This window comes from Notothenia rossii, assembly GCF_949606895.1.
Source record: "Notothenia rossii genome assembly, chromosome: 8".
In the NCBI taxonomy this organism is placed as follows: domain Eukaryota; kingdom Metazoa; phylum Chordata; class Actinopteri; order Perciformes; family Nototheniidae; genus Notothenia; species Notothenia rossii.
Genome location: NC_136906.1, coordinates 5,845,062 through 5,854,062, shown reverse-complemented (window position 1 = coordinate 5,854,062; position 9,001 = coordinate 5,845,062).

Genomic DNA, 9,001 nt, shown 5'->3' with positions numbered 1-9,001 from the left:
TTGGTCTGGGAATACTTATTACTTCTATATGCTTAATAATTATTAATTTGAGCGCTTAAATTGCATATATAAGACGTGTAATACATCGAATACTGTGGATAATTTAGCAATTTAGGGGAAGTGCCTTGCTCAAGTACACATCTAAACTATATATACTTATATACTTTTATCAAGTTTAAAGGGAGGATTTGCCCTAAAAACACAAATGCATATTTTTCCTCTTACCTGTAGTATAGTCATCCATTTTGATTGTTTTGGTGCGAGTTTTCGAGTGTTGGAGATGTCTGCCATCGCTCCAATATAATGAAACTAGATGGCCCTTAAAGGTCCCATTTCATGCTTTTCTGGTTATTACCCGTCCCCTTGTGTGTTACGAAGGTTTCTCTGCATGTAAACGGTCTGCAGAGTCACAAACCCTCAAAGTACACCCTGTAGGGAGTAAAACTCTAACACAGAGAAGACCTGTCTATGCTGCCCAGAACGCCTCGTTGGACATTTCTCTTTTCCATTGTTTGCTTCCTGGGTCCTGTGACGTGTGAACACCCAAATCAACAACAAATGACCGGATTGGCCCAAATGGACCAATCAGCGGAGCTCCTCACACACCAGGATCCCTTGGCTAACTAACAGGGAGTCCCATTGACTTGCATAGAGCTCCCTGAACGCTTGGTAATAGACGAGTTGGGATGGTGGAGAAATGCTCTCCTCAGACCCATTCTCACAGCGTTATAAACCTTTTTCTTACTCAACATCAAGCCACACTTATTGTTTTTACTTCGGCTGTGAGTGTTTGTGTGCTCAGGATGAGTTTCGCTTGTTCTCGCTGTATCGCCGACCCGGAAAACCTGTCCGCTCCTCGCAGCAGCGAGACTCGCAACGTCCCGACCAATCACAGCACACTAGGCTCACAGGGAGGGGGGGCAGGAGAGAGTGAATACCTGGTGAATACACATACTATACAGAGATGCTGAATTCGAAACCAATGTGAGTTTGAAAATTGCACAATTTCAATCTATTAGTAGACCTCAACAATGGAAATGTGATCAGTAGAAATGAGCATGACATGGGACCTTTAACTTATGATGTTGAAGCGCCATAAAAAAACATTTGCAAATCTGTAAAGCAATGACTCTTTCCAGAAATGATGATCCTGCCACTCGAGAAAAAATCCATGAGCAGTTCCAGTAGAGACTATTTATCAAACTACAAACTACATGTAGCCATTTGCTCAGTTTGTACTTGGTTTTGGATGGTAACTGGTTCGAGACAGTTAAACAATTACATCTAAAAGACACTTTTGTCAGCAGTTTAATGTAGGAAACAGTGGCGGCCAGCCCATAGGGGCGCTAGAGCGCCGCCCCCCCTCTTCCCACAGTAAAAAATAAAAAATATATATATTTTAAAAAATATATATATTTTTTTATTTTGAATCAACAAGATAAATATTATATAATTGGTATCATCAAAAGGTATAACCTACAATAAAATCTTGTTTAAAATTGTGTTGCGATGTCTAAAGCTACTGATAAGTCACTTGTTTCCTGCCTGGCCGCAGCGTGTATCATTACCCTCTCTCGTCTGGGCGCTATGCACAGCGCCCAGACGAGAGTGCAGCAAGTGCAGCAGAAGCCAACTGTTGCTATCTTTAAACTATGCCGCCAAAACATAATTTCAGCCAATCAGCGTCGTCAAATCTGATGGTTACAGGGCTGCCTATATCAGCGCCTGGAGCAGTCTGTGAGTTGTTAGGACTCGTATCCGGAGACAAACAGGAAGCTGCCATACACTCTGGAAGCTATCATTAGCAGCTAATGAAAACTCCGTTCTTGACATAAAAATGGAATTATGGATTATCAATACTTTTTCAAAGTGAGAGACACATTGGATTAACCTATGGATTAACCTTCAGCCGCGTTTTTCTCGTTTTTGATCAGAATAACAACAAAAGGTGAGCATATCTCCGTGTTTTGCTACCTAAAGCTACGTCGTGTGATGTCTGTATTTGCTTCCCCTGTCGCGAGTTCTGATCGCTCAGTGATGATACTTATATTTCTAGAATCTGTGGAGTCTCAGCTTGTTAGCTAAGCTTGTTTGTGCATATCCGAGAAGCATTTTTTCGCTCGGGGCTCATTTAGACGCTTCTTGTGAGACTTGTGTTTTGTTTCGGTAAACATGGTTCATATCATCAGTTAGCTGAGTTTCTTCCTGTTCAATGGGAATTAAATTATTTAAAGTAATTTTGAGTGTTCCCAAAGCCCCAGTGTTCTGCAGTTTGTGTGGGCCTACTGTACTGTTGCACAGTTTATGCTGTAGAAACTATGTCCAGGACAAGGTGTTTGGAAGTTTTGGAAGATTCATATCTAACCACACTGAAGATTATGGAGGTATTGATCAGTCTTCTCATATTTTTTAAGCCTCAATTTGTCCTTCCCCCCCACCCCTCTAACATCACCAGAAGTCATAATTTAAGGGGTCTTTTCTCAATTGTTTTTACCGGGGGAGCATCCCCCCGGACCCCCCTAGTATTGTTTGGTCACCATTTCCACAGCCCCACCTAAAATATTTTTCGACCAGCCGCCACTGGTAGGAAACATTGTCTTTCTACCAAACTAAACCATGTGGCGATGGCTCTGAATGTTGGGGCTTGGCTTGGGATCAAATGATCACAAGTCCACAAAACAGACCAAAAAACCACTTCAGTGAGCCAAACCAAGAGTTCCTTCGCTCTGACACCTCACTGTAAATGCAAGCGTTTGTGCATGTCTGTCTATATTTCAGGTGTACTGTAAATAGCCTACTCTAAAAACTTTGAATCTCCTCTTGTGGGATTCATAATTATTGTGGGATTTGTCTCTTCTATTACTGCTGAATGTGGGGATACGTTTCCAAGGTGTAGTTTGGTAGAAAATAATAACTTAGATTTATATAGCGCCTTTCAGGGGACCCAAGGTTGCTTTACAGAAAAAACATTACATTACATTTAGCTGACGCTCTTATCCAAAGCCACTTACAATAAGAGCATTCGACCAAGAAGATACAAACTTGAAGAAAACAGAATCATATAAGTTCATCAGGTTTCATAGAGCCAAAATATTTCAAGTGCTACTCAACTGGCTTTAGATAAGCCAGTCCTTTATTAGTATATAAGTGCTTTGTTAGTAATTCTATCGCTCGAAGTGGAGTCGAAAGAGATGAGTTTTCAGTCTGCGCCGGAAGATGTGTAAGCTTTCTGCTGTCCTGATTTCAATGGGGAGCTCATTCCACCATTTTGGAGCCAGGATAGCAAACCCACGTGTTTTTGCTGATGGGAACTTGGGTCCCCCTCGCAGTGCGGGTGCAGCGAGCTGTTTGGCTGATACAGAGCGGAGTGCACGTGCTGGGGTGTACGGTTTAACCATGTCCTGGATGTAGGAAGGGCCAGATCCATTCACAGCATGGTACGCAAGTACCAGTGTCTTGAAGTGGATTCTAGCAGTTACTGGAAGCCAGTGAAGGGAGCGGAGGAGGGGAGTGGTGTGGGAGAATTTAGGAAGGTTGAAGACCAGACGAGCCGCTGCATTCTGGATGAGCTGTGGAGGTCGGATGGCACATGCAAAAAAACAGGGGTAACACTTTATATTAAGGTACACTTATTCACCATCAACTAGCTATATAGCATAAACTGCTAGCTTATTGGTTATGAACAAGACTTCAATTAGGGAACATATTCTGAGTTAGAAATACCACATTTTGAGTTATTTTGAAACAAATAACACTTGTAGTTTCATGTCTTGTCACATAAGAAGAGATCATATTTGTTAAGTGTTATTACTGAATAATTACTATGCATGTGGTACTACTGCCTTATTATGCCCATATTGAGCAAATGAAGACCAAAACTCATGTAACTACTTCCTTACTTACAGTCATATAAGCACTAATTAGAGGGTTATTGAGGAAAAACTCAACTAATGGCTTATTACTTGTAGAATATGGTCATGTAGAATAAGGCATTAATAAATGTTTCATAATGACTAATAAAGAGCCAATATACTGCTAATATGCATGTTAATGAACAACTAGTTGATGGTGAATATGTGTACCAAAACAGGACTAAAATAAACAACAAACAAACAAAGAAAGTAGTTCCTACAGGAAGCTGCTCACGACAAGCGGTTTTATCTTGAGTTACGGAGTCATGATTTTTGGAAAGAGGCATTGCTGTGAATGTATATTGTTGTTGCTTTGAGCACCAGAAACCTCCACTATCTTTATATTGGAGACGACTCTACCTCCAACACAGCACTAAGGAACATATATTTATTTTACTCTGGAGTGAGCAGTCCCCCTTGCACACTAGTTATCAGGAGTTGATGAAGCACACTCTCTTCAGCAGCTGGTAACCATTTAGGCATTTCCTTCCCACGATTGTGTACGGCTTATCATTTTTCTTTCCAGCGTTTGGCTGTCACAAGGATATCCAATCAAGAGGCTGAGAGAAGACGTCTGAATGCACTCTCAAACGAGAGGAAACACCGAAACAGGAAGTGAGAGAAAGTGTTGCAACCCTTTGATTACAGAACAACCAAGAAGCACTCTTTCACTGTGAGCACAAAACTTTACAGGAGATTGATCAGAATAACAATCCTCAGATCTTGAGTAAAAGTAGAAGTACTCAGATATTGTACTTGAGTAAAAGTAGAGGTAAACTACTCTGGTGAAAGTAGAAGTACTGACTAAACTTCTTTACTCAAGTCAAAGTAAAGAGGCTTTGAAATGTACTTCAGTAAAAAGTACCCATAACTAGCAGCTGTTTTAAAGAGTACCTGACCTCCCTTTATATTAATAGAACAATAATGTTATTGTTAGCTAATGAATGTTTCCATGCTGAACAACGGCAACATGACAACGTTTTCATTGGTCCCTCTTCTTTAGAGAAGACCAGGAAATGATGGATACACGGATCGTGTTCAAATCAATAGGCACGCAATGTAAGGTGACCAGATTTTCAAAATTAAAACCGGGGACATTTTGAGTTTTGCGGTCAAAATATCATTAACATATCCAATTTTCTTCACTGTTAAAGAAAAAATGGGGACAATTCTGGTTCAATGTAGGCTAATTCGAACATTTGAACGACGATAGCTCATGATACTTCAAAGGTCTTTTATTTTGAAACTGTACAGATTGTCCAGATTCTGTGAGTGATTAGATTGGGTGTCCTGCTATCACCCTGAAGTGAAATAAGTCTTTGATACTGGATCGTTTTTTTATTTATTCTTGTATAAAAACAGAAACACGATAGCCCATATATGAGATTTCAAAAGTATTTTATTTTGAAATTCTACATCAGATTGTCCTGATTTTCTCTGATTGACTAGATGGGGTCTCCTGCTATCACCCTGAAGTGAAATAAGTATTGGATTTACTTCGAATGACTCTTTCATTATGGACGGTTTCCATTAAATAATAATCAAAATATAGATGGACAATAGATCTATTTTGAGATTTTAAACAGCATACATTTTAAATAGTCACCCAGTGGAAATGTCAGATATGTCTTCATAACTGTATAGGCCTACTTACATTTTACATTCACTCAGTTATAATGTGGTAGTTATACGTAGTTTGTTTTAAATTATTATTGATCACATTATATAGTACATATTTCTTAATTTAAGCTCCAGTAGGCTATATATGAATATGTTTGGTGTGTTTTTTAGGTATATTTGTTATTGACCGAGTAAACGCTTTTATTTTGAAGGCAGTTTTTACAGGCCTCTACCGTAATGCATAGGATATTCGCTCACCCAAAAACAACGTGCGGGCTGGCTTGACTGTGTTTTCCGAAGTGGGGGCTGGCTTGACCACAGTCTGTTTACCCAGTGTTTCCTGACATGAAACGTTTTATTTAACCTTACTATGTGTTTTTAACGTATATTTAAAAAACGGGGACATTTCCGGGGACAGTTTCAACCGGGGACAGGCCAATACAAACGGGGACTGTCCCCGGAAAACGGGGACGTCTGGTCACCCTAACGCAATGACTCTAAATAATAATGATCACGCCACCAAACACACATTCAAACTAAAGGAACCAGCCTGTTTGGGAAATGTGAGAAGTAGAAAGTACAAGTATTTGTGTTAGAAATGTAAGAAGTAAAAGTAAAAAGTCGTCAGAAAGATAAGTAAAGTACTGATACCAGAAAAATGTACTTAAGTACAGTAACGAAGTATTTATACTCCATTACTTCCCACCTCCGCTATACAACACTGTTGCCAAGGGTGTGTGTGTGTGTTTGTGTGTGTGTGTGTGTGTGTGTGTGTGGGGGGGGGGGGGGGGGGGTCAAACACAATCTGGAACAATCTTTAATTGCATCTGGAGCTAATGGCCGTAAATGGGTTGAATGAGGCGGGAAAACTCATATCCTGCTAATTGCTCGAATGCACAAGAGGCCAATTGGCAATTTGATGGCATGCTCTCTCTCTGAGTAATTGAAGTCGAGTTAAATGGAAGAATAGATTGAAGGCCGTCCGATAGAAGAGGGTGGGGGGGATCTATTGAAGTGAGGGATTGACCTTTTTGTGGGCGGTGGAGTCACTACAGGGCAACGGGGGGGGGAAATAAGTGGTGGAAACTTTATCTGCCGATTGATTTTGTGTGAAAATTATACCCAAGGCAATTTGTGTTGTATTATTCTGACACTATAGATCAGATGTTTTCCTTTCTTATAGTTTACATTTCCGGGTAGTTTTGTCTGAGTGTGTCTAAACACTGCCCCCTGGTGGTTAGAAATGCGGTACTGCACCTCTGCTGCGTAAAGTGGGCCAATTGTGCTTTTTGGAGTTTTCCCTTTCCTGTGGTGTTTTATATGGGTTTTTAATGCATCATTAAATCAAACCCTTGTCATCTTAAATTCTTTGTTTTTTGCATGTGTCCACAGTAAATGAAATACCAAAACATTTCCACAATTTATTGATGAATTGTCGAAAATTGGAGCCACGTTTACAGCAAAAACTAGCGTGCAAGGACGAGTACTAAGTGTTTCTGCAGACGTGTATTAAAGAGTAACATTTTAGGGAAAATGCACATCTTTTATGAGATAAATAGGATTAATCCCAAATAAGGAAAATATATTGTTAAAGCAGCTTGTTAAAAATGCATTGCACAAGTTAAAAATGTAATAAAATAAACAGTAAATAAATACATATAAACAGTAGAAATATGTATTCACCTACATCTGTTAACGGTCTACATAATATTTATTAATGGATTTTATTACTGTACACAATATCATTTTTTCACTTTTGTATCTTCTGTTGCCTATATGTTTATAGTATACTTATTTCTGCATTTTAATTGCAACAGTGTGTCTTGCACTATTCCATTTGTATTTCTTCTTCAAGGTAGGGTAAAGGTAAGAATGGAGAAACCAGCTCGAGTGCGCTAGAATTTGAAAATACACAACCAGAAAAAATCTGCCTCTTCCTTCAGACTTCCTTCCAGAGCCCCTCCTCCAACACACACGAACGCGCACATGACCAATGAGGGCACGAGATGAGTTTGTGCACAGATGGAAGGCTGACAGGCAGGTAGGCCATCCAGTTATTTTAGCCGGGCCGGCTCAGATGATTGGTCGTGCTTTTTACAGAACTACGGCTTCCACAGATGACATTTTGTTATGGATTTATTATAATAATAATAATAATAATATATGTTATGTATAAGTAGGCCTGTCACGATAATTAATTGTGTTGGACGATACATTTTTCTGGAAATTATTGCGATAAACGATAATATTGTCGGCACCGTTTTAAGACCATTTTAGACATAATGATAATATATAATAATAATTCAAGTACATCCTTTCAAACATAACTTTTTATTGAACATTCAACATTACAAATGAAATGTGAAATAATATAAAATATATAAATGATATATAATAAATAAAACAAATTAATTAAATTATAATAAATTAATTAAATCACACACAACCAAAACAATAAATTAAATAGTCAGGCTGGAAAACAGAGCTCTCTCTCATATATATATATATAAATAAATATATATATATATATAAAAATAAATAAATATGAGCACACATTATCTCACAAGCAAAAAAAACCTCCTTAAAACAACAGTCAAGTGTACAGTCCACTGTCAAAGACCCAGATGCCTCAACAGGCCATATCCAAATCTGTTTTTCTAAGTTTTCGAGCAAGGAACACCAACATGTTTGCATTATCGGGCGGGGGCTCTCCATCTCCAGCTGCCGTGTTTGCTCCCAGCTGGGAAAACGGAATGGGGTGGTTGTGTTTTAGGTGGTTTAAAATGCGTGGTATTGCCTGCTTTTGTCGCTACCTTTTTTAAACCAATGCGACACACCGCTCGGCTCATTCAAGTCCGTAGGTTCACCTCGTTGATTTGGTTTGAATCCAAAATACTGCCACACCGGAGAATCGAGATGTGTAGTTAGGTTTTGTAACCAATTCCATTTCACTTTAAATTCCCCGCGAGTAAGTCACACGTTGTCTCCCGCTTGTCGCTATATTATTAATTTGGCTGCGACGCTGCTGCACGTGCACGCGGAGTGTCCTGACCTGGCTGTGTGTCAGCCCCGCCCCTCACAGCGCGCCTGGCAGCCACAGCGCTCCAGGCTAAAATGCTGGTCACATCTTTATGTAAACGACAATTTATCGAGCTCAGAAAAGTTATCGAGTCCATTTTTATTTATCGTACGATAAGTCAATTTATCGATTATCGCGACAGGCCTATGTATAAGCGCACTTTTCATTTGCGTAAACAAAACTCAAAATACTACAAAATTAAAAAGGGTGAAACAAAAACAACAAAAACAATAGAAACAATTAAAACAACATAATAAAAGCTTTGACATACATTTTTTGTCAAACACTTCAGATATTCATTGCTATCGGGATGTTAAGAGCATTCCATGGGATATAACAAAAAGTGTGTCTCGTGCCGGTTTCTCAAACTTACCTACCCCACCTTTATATG